A 26,038-nucleotide genomic window follows, 5' to 3' on the forward strand; every position below is an offset into this window, starting at 1 on the left:
TAGCGGTTCCCAGCCGCTCCCTCCCAGTGCATGCGCCCGCCCGCCTCCCCCAAGCGCCACCAACGACTCCACCCCCGATCCCGCTCCCCCCTTTCCTACTTGAAGCCATCAATGGCCACCCACCCGCCTCCCATATTGGCTCCCACCCACCAACGATACCGGCCATCGATGTCCAGTGCAGAGAGGGCCACAGAGTGGCTCTTTCTGCATTGGATGGGTAAAAATGGTTATTGCAGGATGCCTCAATATCGAGGCATCACTGCAATAACCGGAATGTGCATGGAAGCAATCAGGATCGCTTCCAGCCCTTTCCAAGACAGACGACGTACAGGGTACGTCCTCAGGCGTTAACTGTATTTTTTTTGAGGACGTACCCTATAGGTCGTCGGTCATTAAGGGGTTAATCCCCCGCAAAGATGTTGAACACACAGTTGAAGTGCCACACAGGAACCATGTAGCACTGCTGGTGCTGGGTGGAAACTGCCACCAATCAAATCAGCATCACTACTTGTACATCTGAGTCATGTGACCAGCAGTGCTTTGCGGGTTTTGAGAGGTACTTCTAACCCGTTTGCGCAAGTTAAACACACAGTAGTACAGGTTTGTTAATCTTACAATTACATGCTCTTATGACTTAGAGCATGTAACTTTCTTGACCATTATGGCCTTTTAATGAAAAATCAGTTGCTCACTGCTCATTACGTAACCATGTGTATTGTACAAGCTTTTGTAAAATGGTGTAGTATATACACAATTACAATAAATTAATAGTAATTTATTTTTCCTAGATCATTTTTCACTGAGAAATGTAATTATAATCTTATTTTAGTTTAAGGCATTATCTTTAGCATAAGTTTGAGTATAATGTTAATTTAGGCTCTGGCGAATCCCACGATTAGTGAACAGCCCTACATACAAAAGTGTATGTGCACCCTGGCTCTACAATAATTCATTTAAAGGGACATACCAGTTAAAAAATGCTCTAAAGTCTAAATCAAGTCTTGTCAATAATAATCAATTAAGTCTTGTCAATATTATTCATCTTCAAAAGCATAAAGCTACATTACTTTCACAAAAAAAAAAACACAAAAAAACACATTTCCACCAACATGTTTTGTTCATGAGTCGACAAAATATTTCCACAACTTTTAAATACATTCTAGATTAGACATGTGCACAGCGGAAAAATTTGTTTCAGTTCATTTCAGACCGATTCGGATTTTTTTCGAATTTTGTTTCGGATCGATTTAAATTGGGATACATTCGAATGTATTCGTTTTGGATTCATTCAGATTAAAAAAAATTAAAAAATTCAGATGTATTCATTTCGGATTCGATTCGTAAATTTGGACGTTTGGTATGTGTTATGTTGATTCAAATGGTTCCAAGTTACAAAAACAGAATTAATTCACTGTTATATCTCACTAAATCTCACTAAATTTAATTTTTATACTGAATTGTGATTAGTCCATGGCCAATCGAATGTAACAAATAAATCCAAACTAATTTGGATTTATTAGTTACAAATGCATTCGGATTAGTTTAGTTTCGTTGCTAGGGTAATTCGGAAATTCGAATCTCTGAATTTGGCGAATTCGTCCGAACTAAACAAAACGCACATGTCTATTCTAGATATGTTCATAGCATTGACAAAATTACTAATTGATTCCCTTGAACAAAGGACAGAGGCTGCACTGTGATAGAGCAAATAAGGCTAATAGTGTTATTTTATTTAAAGTGTTTTTAATGTAAAAAACATAAAACACAAAATAAAAATAACAATAATACTTGCAATGATAACCACCAGTGGTTTTGTAGGATTTGCCGGCTCGTGCTTTTGTAGTTTTGTGATTGTCACAAGTATTATTGCTATTTTTATTCTATATAAAATTATATATATATATATATATATATATATATATCTCAAAATTTCAGGCCCTAAGCTACTAGCCAGCCCAAAATGTTACTCACCACTTTTGATCCCACCAACACCACACCCACTAAACAACCACCCTCTTTGCATATGTTTAGCCAATATGAAACACCTTATTGTGAAGTCATTTTTTAATATTGTTTGTTTTAAATCATAAATTAAATAATGCTACATACAGTAATAAATTAACAAAAATAAGTGCAGAGCAGTTAGCAGCATCAACTAGGGTTCTGGGGAAGGCAACAGCTGGACAGAAATATGTTGTTTAACTGAGAGAAAGCAAAGTGTTGACATTAATGTGAGGTCATAGCAGACTTGGAAAAATTGTTTTATAAATATCATCTCTCATCTATCTTTCTCCACTGCCTCCTCTCTTCAATCTCTCTTTTCCCCCTCCCTTTCTCTCTCAGGCCATGGGGCCAAATTATCATTGTCTGGCGGACATGATACGCTGTAGCGTATCATGTCCGCCAGACATTGCTGAATGTCGACAGCATACGCTGTCGGCATTTAACATTGCACAAGCCACCCCCTGCAGATTCACAGCCAATCAGCCGCTAGCAGGGGGTGTCAATCAGCCCGATCGTATAGGATCAGGTGGATTAATGTCTGCAGCCTCAGAGGCAGCGGACCAGTTAATGAGCAGCGGTCTTAAGACTGCTACTTCATAACTGCTGTTTACGTCATAACTGCTGTTTACGGCGAGCCTGAAGGCTCGCACGGAAACAGAGGCATCAGGGGTCGTTCGGCCTTTTATAAATCGGCCCCCATATCTTTACTTTTCACTCTCTCTCCTATCTCTTCACTCTTTCTTTTATTTTTTCTTTACTCTTTCTCAACACTATCTTTTTCCTCTCCAATCTCTTGCCCTTTCATGGATATATAATATCCCTTTAGATAATATTTGTAGCAGGTAGCACAATATTCACTCACTAATTTTCACTCACAACTGTTACATTTTCACTCACCAATGGCTAGTGGGAATTTTGAACCCTATATATATATATATATATATATTTATATATATATATATATATATATATATATATATATATATATACATACATACATACATACATACATACACACACACACACACACACACATACATACACACACACACACATATATATATATATATACACACATACATACATACATACACACACACACACATACATACATACATACACACACGCACATATATATATATACACATACACACATACATACACACACACACATACATACATACACACACACACATATATATACATATACACACACACACACACACATATATATATATACACACACACACACACACACACATACATACATACACACACACACATATATATACATATACACACACACACACATACATACATACACACACACACATATATATATATACACACACACACATATATATATATATATACACACACACACACATACATACATACATACACACACACACATATATATACATATACACACACAATGTCTGAGTGTCTAGCCATGTATGTATTTATGTGGAGGAGGGGTGCTCTTGGGAAAGTAAAGTATTTTTCATCATCACATTTCCCCATTTTTCTAACCAAATAATTGTTCTAAGTATCCAAAAACACTTCTGCATTTCTTATTTATTCATGTAAAATTAAACAACTGGCAAATACACAATAAAAATACAAAGCAATAACATTTACTTTGAATTTGAAATGAGCAGTAGAATATTTTCTGGCCAATTTGAAAGTTAATACAATTTTCTCTCCTTGTGTATCATGTGACAGCCATCAGCCAATTGCAAAATGCATATATGTATATACGGCGCACTTTTGTAAATTAAATGCTTTATCTGAATCATGAAACGTTAACTTTGACTTTAGTCGCATTTTAAGTGCTTTTTTAAGATAGTTTCATGAAAGTCTAGTCAAAAAATATCTACAACCAAATACTAACAAAATATTGCATATCATTCTTAAACTGGTTATTTAATAAAACAGAGTGAAATTAAAGGGATATGAAACCCCATTTTTTTTTTTCTGATTCAGATAGAGCATGCGATTTTAAACAACTTTCTTATTTACTTCTAATATCAATTTTTCTTTGTTCTTTTGGTATCTTTGGTTGAAACGCAGGGACATTTGTTTAGGAGCCGGCCCATTTCTGAATCACTATATGGCAGCAGTTTTGAAAGAATGTTTTCCATTTCCATGAGCACTAGATGGCAGCACGATTTCCTGCCATGTAACCCAAGGCAGAACATGCTGTGATCTGAGATGTTATTGCAGAAAATGCAGCATGTCTGCAGAAAGAACTGGACACAAGCACGAACTGTTAATGCTTTCACTTTGCAGCGCTGCTCCCCATCAGGCTGCTCTCTTCAAACAGCCCTGTGCTCTGGCTGCACTGTGTAAGTTTTCCTTAACACAGTACAATCAGAGTGAGTGATGTCTGAAGAATATGGAGCAGCACTGTGAGGCAGCACACTGATTGATGATTGGCTCTCAGGGATTTTTTTTCAGCCGGCCCCCTAGGGTTTCCCAGCTGTGACTCCTGAATGTAAGACATTCTTTTAAACAATGCACCCTTTTTATTACTACATTTTTACTTTATAATTATGTCATGTTAGACCAAGAGCAAAGGAAACAACATTTATTCAAGAGACATTTTAAAAAAACTTTAAAAAAAAAAAAGTATTTTTCTCTGCAACTAAAATGTAAAGCAATTTTCAACTGCTGCATTGTATTATAATACAACTTTAAAAATGGCTTAATTCTCCAGTTAATCAACTAGGGCTGCAACTAACGATTATTTTCATAATCGATTAATCAGCCGATTATTTTTTCGATTAATCGACTAATCGGATAAAAAGAGAATCAATAATAGATGTCTATGTTTTAAATAAAATCCACATAATGAGGGTTACAAATATAAACTTCAGACTAAAACTTTACATTATTACAACTGTTTCTTCATTTTTTAGGCAGCAGAGCACAGTTTTATAATTAAACAAAACAAAAACACAAACTGTTTGAAAAGAGGTAGAACTAGAAAGAGGTAGAACTAGAAAGAGTTAGACTATCACTGTTAATAACATTTTTGTTTTTCACTCTTTCAGAAACTTTGCATTGAAATGCAAAAATCTCAACATGTCCACATGCTTCTGTCTAAGGCTGGTTCTCTGTTTGCAGCTATATTTCCTGCAGCAGAGAAAAGGCTGTTGAGGTGTATAAGTAGGGTTTTGCCAATTTCACCAGTGGGATATTTATCTTTGTTAGCTCTTCACCAATGCTAAGTGTTTTCTACCTTGGCAAGGGGCCTCTCAATAAGGTAACCCTTGACTTCATTCTAACATAAAAATATCTTGAATATCTATATGCAATGGTAAATAACCAGCTATAAGGTTAGGGGAAAAATCTAGTCCGCTCTAAAAAAAACGAATATATACTTAAAGGTTGAATCTGGTACATATTATCACAATTTATTAAAAATATAAAAAAACAATAAAAAACAAAATCAAGAGAGCTAAGGGCTGTATATCAATAACAGGACAAAGCCTTACACATTTATTTATACAGTACATATAATCAGCAATAGCAAGCAATACGCTAATAATTGTGCAAACAGATAATAGTGCACATCAATTTAAATAACTCCCATCAATCTAGGAGCAAGGTGTAAATAACAAGCTCAGCACTATATTATGCAAAGCATAGTTCCAAATCACCTGATTTAATATAAACAATCCAAACGATGACTCCTATTTTATTTCTGGGTTGCACATAAGCCTGGGGTAGTTGTAAACGTATACTGTCCTGAAAAAGTGTAAAGTAGACGTCTGTAGACGTCCTTTAGGCTAATGGCATAACCATAAAACACAATACCATGTGCAGGAGCTCATTAGAGTGAAGCAGCTGGTGTTGTGCACAGACCAACTAATTGCAAACCAACTAATCGATTAATCGATTATGAGATTCGTTGAGAACTATTTTCATAATCGATTATTATCGATTATGACGATTAGTTGTTGCAGCTCTATAATCAACACATAGCAACTGAGCTACTGCGTTAGAGTAACTGCCTAATTTAAAATTTAATTTCATCTCAAAATGACCTTTAGAAAAAATATTTACTAAAAAAAAAAAAAAAATCTCATGGCAGAAAGTGAAAAACGTTCTGCCTCTGGGGCCATGTAGTGCACTTGATGCATACCTAAGTATCTCTTCAACACAGAATATCATGGGAACAAATAAAAAATTTGATAATAGAAGTAAACTGGAAATTTTTTAAACCTGTATGCTCTGTCTGAATCCCAAAAATGTTTTGGTTTCATATCCCTTTAACAGACTGCAACATTTCTAAGGTGAAATGCCCACCCTTAAAAGCGACACTGAACCCAAATTTTTTCGTTTGTGATTTATATGAGCATGCAATTTTAAGCAACTTTCTAATTTACTCATATTATCAATTTTTCTTCGTTCTCTTGCTATCTTTATTTGAAAAAGAAGGCATATAAGCTTAGAAGCCAGCCAATTGTTGGTTCAGACCTTGGACAGCACTTTTTTATTGGTGCTTGGCAATCAGCAAGGACAACCCAGGTTGTTCACCAAAAATGGGCCGGCATCTAAACTTACATTCTTGCTTTTCAAATTAAGATACTAAGAGAATGAAGACAATTTGATAGTAGGAGTAAATTAGAAAGTTGCTTAAAATTACATGCTCTATCAGAATCACGAAAGAAAAATGTTGGGTTCAGTGTCCCTTTAAGGGGACAGTATACACCATTTTTCATATAACTGCATGTAATAGACACTACTTAAAAATAATATGCACAGATACTGATATAAAAATCCAGTATAAAACCATTTAAAAACGTACTTAGAAGCTCCCAGTTTAGCTCCGTTGATGAGGTTAGGTTGGGACACCCACTGAAAGTTTTTCTATAGCAAAAATAGCAAACCCTCCCCCTTCCTCTGCATATGAAAAGACTCTTTATACAAACAAGAGCAAGCTGGAGTAGGTATACATCAGTATTCTCCTAAAACTTTGGGGCTTGGTTAGGAGTCTGATAATCAGTGCAATGTTATTTAAATATATGCAAAACTATACATTTAAAAAAAAGCTGTATAGGCTATATAAATAGATCATCTACAAAGCATTTATGCAAAGAAAAATCTAGTGTATAATGTGCCTTTAAAGGTTACATGCAACTCAAAAGCCAGGCTCTTTAATCCTTTATAGTTGACACAACTGTCTTTTTTTGCAAATGTTACCTTGTCATCGCGCATCTAGTGTCAGTACTATCTGAAATGTTGGCATTTAAAAAAAAAAAAAAAAATATCATCATCATAATAATAAAAAGAAGAATAAAAGTTGATTACTAATATATAATCTCTGCATAAGACCCAGACGAATCCCAAAGTGAATGAAGCTGACAAATTCTCAGGTGAGCACGTCTGTCCAAACTAGACATGAGTAGTGCGTCCCAGGGTGCTATTTATCCGGAGAGCAAGCTTCAATATGCAACTATGAACTTTAAAACCTTAATGAGGTTAGGGAATAAAAGCACTCCCAGCAGTCTGCACTAGTGGCATTACTCTAGGTTAATGTTACCATGGGGAAAGTGTCTATTTGTGTTTTGAAATCACCAAGAATAAGTCAGGCAGTCAAGTATATTGTATAAAACGTTATTGTGATTAATTTACAAAATATTATTAATACAATTCCAGACCGCTATGTTTGAAATAAGTCTATGCCTCTTTAAAATAAATAACTTTCGATTCATTATATATATCTGTATATTGAATTTTATATAGTGGATGGAAACAATGTAGTTATCATGAGATATGTTGCCTAAATGACTTGTAAACCAGTACTGGCATAAGGCCCTTGTACTAGCACCTTAATAGGTAGATGGTGCAGCCCATACAATAGGAATGAATAATCTATAAAAAGAAATAGACAGTGCTACATAATAATAGCACTGTTTGAATGACAGGGAATTCAGCACTCTTTTGAAAAATAATGCAACAATCTCGTAATTAAAGTTTTAAAATTACAAATTTATTAGTACATAGTATAAGGTCTGGACTCGCTACAGAAGCAGTAGTCAAAGAATCACTGAAAACATACACACTTAACAATAATAAAATAACTAAACTAAAACAGGACCGGTCCTGGAGTGACACAGCTGATTTGTGCCAAATTTGCATAATAAAGAGTAAAACCCCTGCAGAAATAAGGATAAAGATGAGTTGTGAAGGTATGGACAGACCAACTACACCCACTAAGGATTCAGAACCCCCAAAATCCTAAGGAGACAACATCTGAGCTGAGAAAGTCTGTCCATGCCTTTACAACTCATCTTTATCCTTATTTCTGAAGGGGTTTTACTCTTTATTATGCAATTCTGGCACAAATCAGCTGTGTCACTCCAGGACCGGTCCTGTTTTAGTTTAGTTATCTTATTATTGTTATGTGTGTATTTTTTTCAATGATCCTTTGACTACTGCTTCTGTTGCAAGTCTAAACCTGATATTATCTACTAATAAATTTGTAATTTTAATACTTTAATTACGAGATTGTTACATTATTTTTCAAGAGTGCTGAAATACCTGTCTTTCAAACAGTGCTATTATTATGTACCATTGTCTCTTTCTTTTTATCAATATATATACACACACACACACACATACATACATACATACATACACACACACATATACAGTATCTCACAAAATTGAGTACACCCGACACATTTTTGTAAATATTTTATCTTTTCATGTGACAACAATGAAGAAATGACACTTTGCTACAATGTAAAGTAATGAGTGTACAGCCTGTATAGCAGTGTAAATTTGCTGTCCCCTCAAAATAACTCAACACACAGCCATTAATGTCTAAACCGTTGGCAACAAAAGTGAGTACACCCCTAAGTGGAAATGTCCAAATTGGGCCCAATTAGCTATTTTTTCTCCCTGGTGTCATGTGACTCGTTAGTGTTACAAGGTCCCAGGTATGAATGGGGAGCAGGTGTGTTAAATTTGGTGTTATAGCTCTCATACTCTCTCATACTGGTCACTGGAAGTTCAACATGGCACTTAATGGCAAAGAACTCTCTGAGGATCTGAAAAAAAGAATTGTTGCTCTACATAAAGATAGCCTAGGCTATAAGATTGCCAAGACCCTGAAACCGAGCTTCAGCACAGTGGGCAAGACCATACAGCGGTTTCACAGGACAGGTTCCACTCAGAACAGGCCGCGCCATGGTCGACCAAAGAATTTGAGTGCACATGCTCGGCGTCATTACCAGAGGTTGTCTTTGGGAAATAGATGTATGACTGCTGCCAGCATTGCTGCAGAGGTTGAAGGGGTGGGGGGTCAGCCTGTCAGTGCTCAGACCAAATGCTGCACATTGCTTTAAATTGGTCTGCATGGCTGTCGTCCCAGAAGGAAGCCTCTTCTAAAAATGATGCACAAGAAAGCCTGCAAACAGTTTGCTGAAGACAAGCAGACTAAGGACATGGATTACTGGAACCATGTCCTGTGGTTCGATGAGACCAAGATAAACCTATTTGGTTCAGATGGTGTCAAGCGTGTGTGGCAGCAACCAGGTGAGGAGTACAAAGACAAGTGTGTCTTGCCTACAGTCAAGCATGTTGGTGGGAGTGTCATGGTCTGGGCCTGCATGAGTGCTGTTGGCACTAGGGAGCTACAGTTCATTGAGGGAACCATGAATGCCAACATGTACTGTGACATACTGAAGCAGAGCATGATTCCCTCCTTTCGGAGACTGGGTCGCAGGGCAGTATTCCAACATGATAACGACCCTAAACACACCTCAAAGACGACCACTGCCTTGCTAAAGAAGCTGAGGGTAAAGGCGATGAACTGGCCAAGCATGTCTACAGACCTAAACCCTATTGAGCATCTGTGGGGCATCCTCAAATAAAAGGTGGGGGAGTGCAAAGTCTAACATCCACCAGCTCCGTGATGTTGCCATGGATAAGTGGAAGAGGATTCCAATAGCAACCTGTGAAGCTCTGGTGAACTCCATGCCCAAGAGGGTTAAAGCAGTGCTGGAAAATAATGGTGGCCACACAAAATATTGACACTTTGGGCCCAATTTGGACATTTCTCACTCACTTTTGTTGCCAACGGTTTAGACATTAATGACTGTGTGTTGAGTTATTTTGAGGGGACAGCAAATGTACACTGTTATACAGGCTGTACACTCACTACTTTACATTGTAGCAAAGTGTCATTTCTTCAGTGTTGTCACATGAAAAACTATAATAAAATATTTACAAACATTTTAGGGGTGTACTCACTTTTGTGAGATACTATATATACACACACACACATTATATATATATATATATATATATATATATATATATATATATATATATATATATATTGTTACGGTACCAACTGTGTACCAAGGGTTAACCCCAGATGAACAATGTCCTGCATAGACAATCAGCAATTCACAACCCAGCCAGTTTCAGGTTTAAAACAGAATGACAACTTTATTTGAAGGCAGCACACAGATTTATACAGGTTTTTGACCCCCCCTCAGATGGGGGTTGAAAGAATGTTGTACATTAGATAAAAGGGAGAAGCGCCCTTGACATGATACAATAGAATTATATTACTTAAATACTTTACTTAGGCAGATAACAACTTAAACACATTTGGCTTGTCTTATCACCTAGCGTCTGTTCTCTGAGGGTGATTAAACAATGGCCTGTTTATTACTTAAATGTAATTATAGCACACAATAGCTGAGGCCAGAAAACCTGTCTTTAGAAATTAGATTCTTAAAGCTAAACACAGTTAACTCTTTCAGTCCTGACAGAAGGGTCTGTCACATAGCTCCCCCCTTGTGGAACACTCCGGCAGACCCGGCTTGACCCTTTTGCGGGTCAACCTGGGGATGACCGGACTAGGAGGTGGTAGGCATGTCAGTTTGCTGGGACAATCCATCTGTATTCCCGTTATGAGAGAGAATCCCTGTCTGTATAAATAAGGGTTCAACCTCTTCAGTGCCCCGACTAGGGCTAAACAGTCCTTCAAAATATCATCGGCTTCTTTACGTGGTTTTTGTACCTGCTCTTTATAGGTATCCACAATCCCTTCATACTGACATAGGGTGCCCTTGAGTTGCTGCACCTCCCTATGAGCCAGCGTCAGCTTCTCCTCCAGTGTCACTAAGTTTGTCCTTAATGTTTCATGTTCCACTCTCAAGCTGGTGTTTTCTGCAGTCTGTCGGTGCAGCTTGTCTAGCAGAGATTCCTGTTCTAAACGTGCTTTTTCCTCTGCACTCCTCTTCTCTCCCGCTAGCACTGTTACATGATTATTTAACGTGACCATTTTATCCTCTACGTGACTCTTCTCCTTCATCAGCGCATTGTAACGTGACTCCCACATATCAATAGCGGATAGAGATTTACTGAGCTCAGCGTCCTGGGGCTTAGCAGCAGGGGGGTCAGTCTCTGCTGCACGGATCTGAGCATGGGTAGTCACAGGGTTAACATCAGCGGGACCCATGGGAGCATAGGCAGAAACAAGGGGGACCAAGGTATTTCCAAGGAGAACATCAGCTGGTAAATCCTTCATGACCCCCACATTCACAGGTCTAGCGCCCCCTCCCCAATCCAAATGCACCCTGGCAACAGGCAGGCGGAACACAGTGCCCTAGTTGCTTACATCCAAAGCACCGAATAGGTTGTGAGTAGCCCCGCGAATTGAACCAGGCTCTCTGAGGGTAGTTCGTGGCCCGAGACCGTGTGGTATAGCGGTGTGCTGGGGGTTGGTAACTGGCAGGTGCTGGGGTGACTGGGGGTCTGTACTCCACTCTGGCAGGGGGCTTAGTGGTAGCAGTGTCCAGTTTGCGGGCATCCGTATACTCATCTGCCAAGCGAGCCGCTTCATGCAGGGTGGAGGGTTTACGGTCCCGAACCCACTCTCGAACTCCTGCGGGTAACTTGTCGAAGCAATGATCCAACAGGAATAGCTGCAGCACCTCTTCCCCAGATACGGCTTGGCACCCCGCTATCCAGTGAGCTGCTGTGCGGTGCACCTTACATGCCCACTCAAGGTAGGAATCACCAGCCAATTTAACAGTGTCTCTGAACCGCCTCCGGTATGCCTCCGGTGTAACCGCATACCTGGAGAGCAGAGCCTCTTTTACAGTATTATAATCCCCGACTTCCTCATCTGGAATGGCCCGAAAAGCCTCACTGGCCCGGCCGGATAATTTTCCGGATAATATCGTGACCCAGTCCTCTGCGGGTACCTTGTGTAGTGCACATTGCCTCTCAAAATCTGCAAGGTACCCATCAATCTCTCCTTCTGTTTCCAGGAAGTTTTTAAAAGCTGCAAAATTTACTTTTCCCTTTTCCACTGGGGTTGCTGTGACTTGGGCTGCTGCAGCGCCGCTTTGGCGAAGTAGGTTGGCCTCCACAGCTGCTATGACCCGGTCGATAATTTCGGCAGATGGGTTGGGGCCATAATATGCCAGTCTTATTTTAACCGCCCGATCAAAGCTTGCTTCTTCAGGGGTTCTGTCTGATATGCTGGGCCCATTGGTTCCTTCTGTCCCTGGTACTCTTTCCATCTTAGTCAGTATTGTAATAATCCCCCTCTTCCTGAGGTTACTGGCTTGTGTAGTTGCTCTTCTGGGCGATAAGGATTCTCCCGTCGCTTGCCACCAATGTTACGGTACCAACTGTGTACCAAGGGTTAACCCCAGATGAACAATGTCCTGCATAGACAATCAGCAATTCACAACCCAGCCAGTTTCAGGTTTAAAACAGAATGACAACTTTATTTGAAGGCAGCACACAGATTTATACAGGTTTTTGACCCCCCCCTCAGATGGGGGTTGAAAGAATGTTGTACATTAGATAAAAGGGAGAAGCGCCCTTGACATGATACAATAGAATTATATTACTTAAATACTTTACTTAGGCAGATAACAACTTAAACACATTTGGCTTGTCTTATCACCTAGCGTCTGTTCTCTGAGGGTGATTAAACAATGGCCTGTTTATTACTTAAATGTAATTATAGCACACAATAGCTGAGGCCAGAAAACCTGTCTTTAGAAATTAGATTCTTAAAGCTAAACACAGTTAACTCTTTCAGTCCTGACAGAAGGGTCTGTCACACATATATATATATATATATATATATATATATATATATATATATATATATACACACTTTCAAAATTAAACTTCCATAGTTCATTTAGAGGACGCAAATTTTAAGAGACTTTTTTTTAAATATGCTTCATTCTCTTGGTATCCTTTTTTGAGAAGCATACCTCTAAGCTCAGAAGCAGCTATGCAACAACTGTGAACTATCTGGTGATTGGAGGCTACACAAATGTCTCTTGTCATTGGCTCACCAGATGTGTTCAGCTAGCTTCCAATAGTATACTGCTGCTCTGGAGCTGACTTTAACTATGTGTTTAAACCCATTTGCAGCTGGTTAAACACATAGGACATTTTATTACTGCACTGTTTGCATTTAACACATGAGAAAATATTTTTTTGCACTTTTAGATCCATTTAACTGTATATTTCCAATGTACCACTACTGATTTGCATTTCTAGATAATAGTATAAAAATAAATGATATGAGTGAATTTCTTAAATAAAAGCATTAGAAGCTTAGCAAAAATGCTTCTACAGGGAGTGCAGAATTATTAGGCAAATGAGTATTTTGACCACATCATCCTCTTTATGCATGTTGTCTTACTCCAAGCTGTATAGGCTCGAAAGCCTACTACCAATTAAGCATATTAGGTGATGTGCATCTCTGTAATGAGAAGGGGTGTGGTCTAATGACATCAACACCCTATATCAGGTGTGCATAATTATTAGGCAACTTCCTTTCCTTTGGCAAAATGGGTCAAAAGAAGGACTTGACAGGCTCAGAAAAGTCAAAAATAGTGAGATATCTTGCAGAGGGATGCAGCACTCTTAAAATTGCAAAGCTTCTGAAGCATGATCATCGAACAATCAAGCGTTTCATTCAAAATAGTCAACAGGGTCGCAAGAAGCGTGTGGAAAAACCAAGGCGCAAAATAACTGCCCATGAACTGAGAAAAGTCAAGCGTGCAGCTGCCAAGATGCCACTTGCCACCAGTTTGGCCATATTTCAGAGCTGCAACATCACTGGAGTGCCCAAAAGTACAAGGTGTGCAATACTCAGAGACATGGCCAAGGTAAGAAAGGCTGAAAGACGACCAACACTGAACAAGACACACAAGCTGAAACGTCAAGACTGGGCCAAGAAATATCTCAAGACTGATTTTTCTAAGGTTTTATGGACTGATGAAATGAGAGTGAGTCTTGATGGGCCAGATGGATGGGCCCGTGGCTGGATTGGTAAAGGGCAGAGAGCTCCAGTCCGACTCAGACGCCAGCAAGGTGGAGGTGGAGTACTGGTTTGGGCTGGTATCATCAAAGATGAGCTTGTGGGGCCTTTTCGGGTTGAGGATGGAGTCAAGCTCAACTCCCAGTCCTACTGCCAGTTTCTGGAAGACACCTTCTTCAAGCAGTGGTACAGGAAGAAGTCTGCATCCTTCAAGAAAAACATGATTTTCATGCAGGACAATGCTCCATCACACGCGTCCAAGTACTCCACAGCGTGGCTGGCAAGAAAGGGTATAAAAGAAGAAAATCTAATGACATGGCCTCCTTGTTCACCTGATCTGTACCCCATTGAGAACCTGTGGTCCATCATCAAATGTGAGATTTACAAGGAGGGAAAACAGTACACCTCTCTGAACAGTGTCTGGGAGGCTGTGGTTGCTGCTGCACGCAATGTTGATGGTGAACAGATCAAAACACTGACAGAATCCATGGATGGCAGGCTTTTGAGTGTCCTTGCAAAGAAAGGTGGCTATATTTGTCACTGATTTGTTTTTGAATGTCAGAAATGTATATTTGTGAATGTTGAGATGTTATATTGGTTTCACTGGTAAAAATAAATAATTGAAATGGGTATATATTTGTTTTTTGTTAAGTTGCCTAATAATTATGCACAGTAATAGTCACCTGCACCCACAGATATCCCCCTAAAATAGCTATAACTAAAAACAAACTAAAAACTACTTCCAAAACTATTCAGCTTTGATATTAATGAGTTTTTTTGGGTTCATTGAGAACATGGTTGTTGTTCAATAATAAAATTAATCCTCAAAAATACAACTTGCCTAATAATTCTGCTCTCCCTGTAGTAAAAGCTCTCAGTGTTTCAGCAGAATATGCACATATACTGCGCATGACTAAGCACCAGAACTGAAACAATGTACCTGCTTATAGAGTCACAGATGTTTTTTTAAAGGGACATAATACTCATATACAAAATCACTTGGAAGAGATGCAGCATAACTGAAAAAAAGCTGACACGAAAATATCACCTGACCATCTCTATGTAAAAAAGCAAGATATTTTACCTCAAAATGTCTTCAGCTCACCAGAGTAAGTGTTGTGTAAACAGTTATACTTCAGCTGCTGTAAAGTTGCAAGTTGAAAAAAAAAAAATAGCCAATCAGCATCAGCAGTGCTGTGGTAATGATTTGCCTTTGCTGTGATCTCATGAGGTTTTATGAGTATTAGGGGGTTCTACCATCCTAATACTGAAATTCTGGTTCTATCAGTACTGAAAATAGTCAGAACCATAGAAGTTATTCAGATTAAAACATATGTATCCAATTTGATATAGTGTATAGTTTTGGGTTATCTATGTTGTTGTTTTTTCTTTGTAATCAAAAATTCAAGTTTCAATTTTAACCCTTTCGTACCAAAGCACAAAAATAGTGTTATCTATTTGCAAACTGCCATCCTTACATAAGAAATCTTTTTTTTATAACAGAGGCCGGAAAACCTCAATATATCTAAATATTGTAGTGTAGCCAATGATATTTCTACACAATATACCATTGAAGTTTATGGAGATTTTTGTAGATAAATTATTTAAGATTTTTTAAAAGATTGTGACCTCCTACTGTAACACTGTGTCTTGATATTACAGCAGATTTCTTTACGCCTATGTGAAATAAGCATAAAATGTATCAATATGCTCTTGTGAGCTGCTGGTGCAATGCTGAATACGGAGAGCGCATTGCTCTCCATATTTAGCGAGGTCTGGCGGACCTGATCCGCACTGTCGGATCAGCTCCGCCAGACTTTGATAATTAGGGGCCCTAGTGCGCTTTAGGTACCAGAGTTGTACCTTTAAGATCATTTAAAAGGACATGAAACCAAAATTTGTTCTTTCATGATTCAGATAGAAGTTTTAACTTTAAACATTTTTCCAATTTACTTCTATTATATAATTAGCTTCTTTATCTTAGTATCCTTTGTTGCACTACTGAGAAATAGCTGCTGATTGGTGGATACACATATAGTAGTGCACTTATTAACAAACAATACCAAGATAATGTAGCAGATTTAATAATAGAGGTAAGTTGGAAAGTGTTTTATAAGTGTATGTTCTATCTGAGCCATGAAAGAAACATAGGTTGATTTTATATCTCTTTAAAAGGGACAGTATACACCAATTTTCATATAACTGCATGTAATAGACACTATTATAAAGAAGAATATGCACAGATACTGATCTAAAAATCCAGTAAAAGAACCTTTAAAAAAAAAAAAAAAACACTCAGAAGCTCCCAGTTTAGCACTGAGGTTAGACTGGGACACCCAGTAAAAGGGGCTGATAAAGCAGGAAGAGCAGACACCCCCCTCCCCTGCATATGAAAAGACCCATTATACAAACAAGAGCAAGCAGTAATCTGCAGACTTCAGTATACATCTGATACTTTGGGGCTTGGTTAGGAGTCTGAAAACCAGCACAATGTTATAAAAAATAAGCAAAACTATACATTGTAACAAAAACACACCCAGATGGGCTATATAAATGGATCATCTACAAAACATTTATGCAAATAAAAATCTACTGTACAATGTCCCTTAAATGTCAGTTAGTGTAATAAATCACTAATTTGCTATCAAATTTGTAATGATACAGTATTTAGGAGCTGGAGCCCATCAGTAGAAATACATCAATAGAAAACAGATGAATAGGGTCTTAGGATTTAGTTATTTCATTAGTAACCTTTTTGTATGACGTTCAGCTGTATGCAATGAGGGAGCTCTCCAGATAGGGAGGGATGCATTAAAAAGTGCGTGGGACGTATAAAATAAATTGCTGTAGTGCACAACAATCCCTATTAATTGTAAAAGATAATAAGGCAGAATCGCATCATCATAACTCTTTTGAAAATGTCTTCATTTCTTTGTTTAAAAGTGGCAAAGACACCACCGCCCCAGTGCTTCCATATACACACTTCCATGAATTACTCTCATATAGACTCTGGATTAGCGTTGAGTCCTGCAGCCAAGCTAGAGTGATACAGGGGTAATGATGAGCAAGCACTCCAAGAGAGTGGAACTGGAAGCTGTAGTTCATTTAAAACAGGGACGGCCCTCCAGATGTTTCAGAACTACATTTCCCATGATTCTCAATTGGACTTCAGGCTGCCTAAGCAACATGGGTAATGTAGTTCTGAAACATAAGGAGTGCCAAGGTTCCCCATCCCTTGATTTAAAAGGACAGAAAACAGAAACATTTTCTTTCATGATTCAGATAGCACATACAACTTTTAAACAACTTTACAATTTACTTATATTATAAAATTTTCTTTGTTGAAAAGCAGGGATGTAAGCTCAGGAGTCTGCACGTGTCTGCAGCACTACAGGGCAGCAGTTTTATTAGCAAAAGCACTAGATGGCAGTACTATTTCCTGTCATGTAGTGCTTCAGGCATGTGCACGCTACCTACCTAGGTATCTCTTCAACAAAGAATAACATGAGAACAAAGCAAATGTAATACTGTTTTTAAAATTGTATATAAAGCAGCAGGCACATGATAGGACGCCCCTGCAATGCAATTTTATGTTAACATCTAGTTAGTAAAGAAAAAATACAAACATTTTATATACAGCTTGGGTCCTGGTAATTTTCAAAGCTCTCTAAGGGGTTCTTGTATTCAATTTTTTTTTTTTCTGATTCAGAAAGTCCGTACGATTTAAAAAAAAATAAAAGTTTCCAATTTACGTATACTATTAAATTTGCTTTGTTCTAATGAAATTCAGTTTTTCTTCATTCTCTTGGTATATTTTGTTGAAAAGCAGTGCCGTTTGCTTAGAAGCTGGCCCATTTCTGGAGCACTATATGACAGCAGTTTTGCAAGAGCACTAGATGGCAGCACTATTTCCTGCTATATAGTGCTCTAGATGGATGCCTAGGTATCTCTTCAACTCAGAATATCATGGATATTAAGCAAATTTGATCATAGAAGTAAATTGGAAACTTTTTAAAAACTGTATGCTCTGTCTGAATCACAAAAAAAAAAAAAAATATTGGGTTTCATATCCCTTTAACCCCTGCAATGGGGTTAAACACACAGTAGAAATACCACTCGGGAGTCGCGGTGCACTGCTGGTCAGAAGTGGAAAATGCAGGTGATCAAATCAACAGCTTTAGTTACACATCTGAGTCTTGTGACTAGCGCAGCTGATTGGATCAGTGGCCAGTCCAGCTCAGAACCAGCAGTGCACTGGGAGTCCAGAGCGGTATTTCTACTGTGTGTTTAACCCCATTGCAGGAGTTAAGCACACAGTGCTGCAGGGTCAATAGTCTTAAAATCACATGCTCTTACAGATTAGAGCATGCAATTTTTCAATTAAAATGATCCTTTAAAGTGATTTTTTAGTACCCAGTATCTAAAAAATATTATTAAAAACAGGTGCACTTTAATTCATTAAACTTAACAAACATGCTTTTTTTTAATTCGGTTTACTCTTAGTTTTGTTAAATGTAGCCCTTTTGTATTAAAGTGATTGTAAAGTTTAAGGCATAGTACTCAGTATCTAAAAATACTCTTAAAAACAGGGGCAGTATAGTCATTAAACTTTACAAACACGCTTTTTAAACAGACCGCTGATCCTCCGTCCGCATCTCCTTCTGTATTTTGCATATCAATGATTAATCCAGCCTCCTCCAATCATTGCATGCCCCACAAGCTGGACGCCAATGGGGGCACGCAATGATTGGAGGAAGATGGATTTGTCATCGATCTGCAAAATACAGAAGGAGATGCGAGCAGAGGATCAGCGGTCTGTTTAAAAAGCGTGTTTGTAAAGTTTAATGAATTAAAGTGCCCCTGTTTTTAAGAGTATTTTTAGATACTGGTTACTAATGCCTTAAACTTTACAATCACTTTAATACAAAAAGGGCTACATTTAACAAAACTAAGAATAAACTGAATTAAAACAAAAATTTGAGAAAAACAACAGAGATATCACCAGCAGAGATGGCCCAATGTCATGTAAATAGAACTAGTGTCTAAAATTGTGAAGTCAATCTCTCTGGCCATTGCAAGCAAGCTCGGCATTCCCCATACAAATTTTGCTTTGTGTTACACTGGAGATGGCGTAAGCGCACACAGTTCTGTCTGACCCAGCTGTTTTCACAGAATAATTGAATGATTTAATTCCAAGCGAGGGCCAAATGCTCCCAAAGAGGATTAATTTATTTTATTTTTTTGGGGCCAAAAAACGATTTAGAGATAATCTAGCTAATACACCAAAAATATAATACCATGCACTGGCGAGAAATGGATTTGTGAATATTCAATATTGACAATGTTATATTTCAAATGCAGAGTTTACTTTGAAAATCTTTGTTACATTTACTGAGAAACCTTTAAAGAAAAATGCAATTATTAATTTAGAATATATTTTATATGAGCCATATTCATCTCAGGTGCTGACATTATTTCATTTATATTCCAATTTCTGATTAGTATAATGGCAGCTGCATTTCTATGCACGTTTCTGATTATTTTTATCCTATCAGATGCAGCAGAAAGGCTTAATGAATGAAGTTGGCTAATTGAAATCACCCAGCATTCAACTTAAAAATGCTAATTTATGCAAATGCATTTTGCTCATGCGCTAGGTATCTATGAAAGTGGCAGATGGGAGGTCAAAAGTTAAAAGTGAGCTCAGATGTCTAAGATACCATTTATTGTTAAAAAATAAATAAATAAAAAGTTATTTGAATATATAATTACTGCATATACTAATATGATTAATAATACAGATGTAGTGTATATATATATATATATATATATATATATATATATTCAGGGCTCCAATTTTCCACCAGCCCACTAGCCATTGGAGAGTGGAAATTTTATGGTGGCGAGTGAAAGTTAGTTGGTGGCATGTTGTAAGTGGCAAAGTTAGCACATTTTTTTTGCAGAATGTACATTCCTATTGCAGCACTGACAAACACACATTTTGTGCTATGTGCTAAAACTATTATGAAATAAACGGGGCAGAGAAACTGGAGAGGAAAATTGAAAGTGAAGAAAGGTAGAGTTAAAAGAGAATGGAGAAAACAAGAGTGAAGAGATATGAGGGGAAAGAAAGAGTGTGAAGAGAAGATATGGCTTGAGAGATAAAGGAGAGGAGAGAGTCAAGAAAGATAGTTAGTGAGAATAGAGAGATATTAATCATTAAAAAAAAAAAAAAAAAATGTCCAGGTTTGCTAAGACCTTCCATAACTCTCTATGTTCAAGAATTTCCTTTTTCTATCCAGCTGCTGTCTTCCCCAGAACATCTAGTTGATGTTTCTAACTGCTATATATATATATATATATATATATATATATATATATATATATATATATATATATATGTGTGTGTGTGTGTGTGTAAAATATGACATTTATCAATATGTAAACAACAACTTAGAAATTGCTGGGGACAACTTAGAAATTTGGCTTTTTCCTATCTTTAACATTGAGTGGACTACTAACTTTGCCCATCTGGGCTATTAGCTTTTAGCCCCTGACTAGTATCTGCTGTGCTCTCCCCCCAGGTTTTAGGCCTTTTTTTATAGAATTTCTAAAGTAAATATTAATATTCAAGTGCACGTGTGTGTAGTGTGAGTGTGTGTATGCAGTGTGCGTGTATGTGTGGGTGTAATGACACTCAAAAGTGCTGCCTTCCCCCAAATCTGCCACCCTAGGAAAGTGCCTTGTTTTCCTAGGCCAAAATTCGCCCCTACTAGTAAACCATAGTGATATTTGTTCACTATGTATGATGTATATATATGTACGATGTGTTCCTGATTTGGAGGGGGAGTGAACTGATGTTGCGTGAGGGTGTCACATTTGAAACACATGGAAAGCCCCATACGGTTCAGAATAGAATTCCATCTCATGAATGTACATTTTCTGGATCTATGTGTGTTTAAGGTTGCTGACTCTGGTGGTATGCGGTTCGGTACATCTTTGTACACTAAGCCTATGGACCGCAACTCATTATTGGATGCCAGAAGTTTCCACCCTAAACACCAAAAGAAAGGTGTTCTTACCTCCCAACTTACTCGTGTCTTGAGAAATAACAGAGAGACACCTTTGAGGTTGACCCAACTAAATGAGATGGGCGAGAAGCTCAACAAAAGGGGTTATGCTAAGGCTGAAATAAGCACCATTCAGGAAAGACTATTGAACACTGATGTCACCAGAAGCACTAGTACCACTGTTAAGGATGCTGGCGAACAATTTAATCTGATTACCACCTATACACCTGGTAGTGAGCGGCTGACAGGAGTGGTACGCAGACATTGGCCGGTGGTGGAGACTGACCCCACATTACCATTTTGCAGCATGTCAGCCCCCAGGTTGGTCTAACGCAGAGCGAGAAACCTTAGGGATTTTTTATCAAGTCCGATCCAGTTAGCCATTATCGCAAGGAAACATGGCTGAAATCGTCCAAAATGGGATGCTTCCCTTGTGGCAACTGTACTACCTGCAATAGCATGTCAAAAGGTGATACCTTTCAGCACCCACACAAGAACCAGAGATACAGGATCAACTATCGATTAAGCTGTACAAGCACGTTTGTTATTTACATGCTGGTTTGCCCGTGTTCCAGTGTGTATGTGGGGAAAACAACTACTTCCTTTCGGGAGAGGATGGCGAACCATAGGTATGCTATTCGTGAAGCCCTAAAATCAGGTGAATCCGATCAACCTGTAGCACGCCACTGTGTAATGCATAAACACTCTGTCTCAAGTATCAGGTCTATGTTGATAGACCATGTACCGCCTATGCTGAGAGGTGGCAACAGAGCTAGGAGACTCTTACAGTTAGAAAGCAGGTGGATCTACAGACTGGACACGTTGGCTCCAAGGGACCTGAATACGTCACTTGATTTCAGTCCATTCTACTAACTGGTACTGGCTCCTTTTGAAATATCTGCCTGGATCTAATAGACTAGTGTATTTTTTCCCAGTGGGGTGTTCACTGTATGGGAAAGTTTCTAATAATACTACATGGAGACGTGATGCACCTTGAAGTTATTTATGGTTTCATGTAGGCTGGTAGACTAAGGCTGTAATATTTTTATCTATTATGGTCTCTGATGCAGTCTTTATCTCATATGTTAGACTAATTTAGTTATTAATTTCTGCTTGTTTCAATCTGCCATCTGGTGTATCAGTCTTAATCTTAAATTAATCTCAGTTGCATTTTTTTAGCATGCTTGCATATGTGGTGCGAGTCACTCTAAAATTCTTTTTGTTATGATCCGGTGGCTGATCTAACTAATATGGCCACATAGTGAGTGTGCTGATCGGACATCTGATATTTATAATCACTTGCCACCACCCGTCTATTTCTGTTATATTTAGCCTCTGAGTATCGTTGGCTTTTTTTTCTGTTTATTGCTGGTTGCCCTTGACTACCTAATCGTCCTATAAGCGGGTTAGTTCCGCGCATGCGCATTGTCGCAGTTAGGACTCTGTGTGTAGGTAAACGCTCTATCGCTTGGCATTATTGACGTTACTATGTCAACGTCGCGCCATGCATCATCACGCTAGGTACGTTAACGTGTCTACGTGACGTCATTGCTCCAACCAGGAAGACGTGAGCGGACGGGTGGCGGCAAAATGGATTCAATCTTGTGTTTAAAAGGGGAATATTTTTAAATTGTGTGTTAGCTGATTTTAAGTGTGTGATTGCATTATTTTTTGATGCAGTGTGACATTTGACAAAGGCACAATGTGGTGCCGAAACATTATGTCTCTCAATTTTAATATGGATTAATAAAGTTTATATTTTTATAACAAAGTCCAATGAGTGCCTGCATTTTTGGATGATATATATATATATATATATATATATATATATACATACACACACAATAGTGTGGCCATAACTCATAAGTGTCCAGGAAAACATGGACGAGGTGGCAACCCTAACACACACTCACATGTGTGTATATATATATATATATATATATATATATATATTATATATTATATATCATACATAGTGAACAAATATCACTATGGTTTACTAGTAGGGGCTAATTTTGGCCTAGGAAAACAAGGCACTTTCCTAGGGTGGCAGATTTGGGGGGGCAGCACTTTTGAGTGTCACTACACCCACACATACACGCACACTGCATACACACACTCACACTACACACACGTGCACTTGAATATTAATATTTACTTTAAAAATGCTATAAAAAAAGGCCTAAAACCTGGGGGGAGGGCACAGCAGATACTAGTCAGGGGCTAAAAGCTACTAGCCCAGATGGGCAAAGTTAGTACTAGTAGTCCATTCAATGTTAAAGATAGGAAAAAGCCAAATTTCTAAGTTGTCCCCAGCAATTTCTAAGTTGTCCTAGACCACTGTAAATTCCAAGCCCTGTGTGTGTGTGTGTGTTTATGTATGTATATGTATATATATATATATATATATATATATATATATATATATATATATATATACATACACACATATATATAAATATACACACACACACTAAAGATTACTATTATTAAAAAATAACAGTTGATTTATTAGGAAAGTCTTAAAAATGTACACTTCTTTATATATTGATAGATGCCATATTTTATACACACATATATATATATATACACACACACATACATATACACACACCACACAGACATACATATTAACTAATTATATATCTATAGCATTGAAAATAAAATGTGAATGTGAAAAACAAAGTGTTATAGGCACATTTTAAAATCTGAGAACACCACACACAGTTGCCATGGCAATGCAACTAAAATAGCTGTAGGATGCTCATCCACTGTGTTCCAGTGAAAAAAAAATATGCTAGAGACGTTTAGCAGACCCTATTCATTATTGCTTACTAGATTCATTTGACATTCACATTACATTATGTACAGTTAAATGAATCTAAATGCATTCAGTTTTAAATAGTGCAGTTTTGTAATCTTAGGCAAATTACTGTATGTTTTTTTATTTCTTAGAAATGCTTCAGTGAATACGTTATGTGTTCACAGTATATGTTTAGTTATATGAAACATGCTTAGCTGAAAGCAGTTTAAAATCTCCTTGGAATAACAAAATGTCTGCTAATCGTTGACAACCTAACAGAGAAGGCATTGTATTTATGAACGGGTTTAACAAAAATAGTCCTGTTATATTTTAACAGTCGTTCTACCAATATTGACTTTTCCTATATGAATTCAGTACTGTGTGTAATATAGGAGTATATATATATATATATATATATATATATATATATATATATATATATATATATCACACTCACAAAATATCTAAGGTGCATTTCAATAAAATATCAACAGATGCTGCTATTGGAACTAATTATTGCTTTCAAAGCATTAACAGGGATTTAGACAAATGATTAACGTGATTTAATATTCTAAGCACAGTAAATGCAGTTTGCAACCATAAATTATGTTCACATAATAAACACTTAAAAGATAATAGCATCTTTCATATAATAAAGGTGCCAATATCCCCACTAGACTTGAGTAATATAATCTCTCATATTGTATCATACAATCACTGCTCTAGTTATAATTTAGAATACAAGATATACAATTAACAGAAAACAAATATGCAATTTATAATTCTTTGGGAAAATATATTGATGTTATTTGTGCAAATCAAATTTGACAAATTTGAAAACAACATACTATTTTGCATTTAAATTGATATTGTAAGGGTTTAACATCTGCATTTATTTATAGGAAAAAATCAGTGGACATGCAAAATAAAATTGCAACAAGATGATGTTTCAAACCATAAACAACATTGGTGAAAATCATATCTGTAGCCCAGTAACAAATGATTAACATTACTGAAACATATGTAAGAAGAAAAGGTTTAAAATGGTTAAAACTATTTTTTTTTTTTTGTTACCTTGGGTTTTGCAGAACGTGCAGATCTACAGTAATCCAGCGTTTTCTGAGCTCTGTAGGAGTTTCCCAACACAGCAGCTGTTCCAAAGCCAGCAGCAGCAGCCCTTAGAGAAGAGTCCCACCCACCTTTGTATTCAATCATCACCCATTCTACAGGAAGCTTCATATCACCCACTTCCTCTATACTTACCAACACCGCAAGCTCCCACAGCATCATCCCTTATTTCCCCACTACTTGTTTTGTATTACTGCATGATCATTGCTATCATTATTTCAGCTTTTCTTTGTACAGCAACAAAGTTTTACATTTTTAAGAAAAATCCTAAACCTTCCTGTATTGACTTACCGGGTTACCCCCTTAGAATAATGCAGCAATTACTAGCTGCACTCTTGCATGCTGAATGCACCTTCTGTTCTTTCGAAGTAGCATATGGTGCCTGTTAAAATGGGTGTTCCCTGGTTAGCAGAGCCCCGCATGATTAAGAAGTGTACACAGCATCATCTGGGTTGGGGTTTTAAGATCATAGATTAGTGAACATCAATCGGTGATTGCATGATGTTGCCAGTACACTGGGTCTTTTTTTCCTCTCTGGCCCTGAAAGATGCTAGGATGAGTATTCGGTCTTTACAAATAAAGTAGCTTTATTCTCCGGTTCCTGTGATATTCACTAACTTGTGTAAGGTATTATGACCCAACACTTTAGTGTGTAGATGCCTGTTTGGCATGAGGAAATACTGGCATTATTTGGTTTATTATTCA

The 26,038-nt window shown here is 37.6% G+C and overlaps 1 protein-coding gene across 1 annotated transcript in view; it reads right to left on the bottom strand.

Annotated features, from left to right (window-relative positions):
* GNG2 (G protein subunit gamma 2) overlaps positions 1 to 25,366 on the bottom strand; it is a 161,101-nt gene extending 135,735 nt beyond the window's left edge. Inside the window, exon 1 of the mRNA XM_053697621.1 lies at positions 25,280 to 25,366. The gene's annotated coding sequence lies outside the window, so the exon portion shown is untranslated. The remainder of the gene's footprint in view (positions 1 to 25,279) is intronic.
* Between the last annotated feature and the right edge of the window lie 672 nt (positions 25,367 to 26,038).

Source organism: Bombina bombina, chromosome 1, assembly GCF_027579735.1.
Source record: "Bombina bombina isolate aBomBom1 chromosome 1, aBomBom1.pri, whole genome shotgun sequence".
NCBI lineage: Eukaryota > Metazoa > Chordata > Amphibia > Anura > Bombinatoridae > Bombina > Bombina bombina.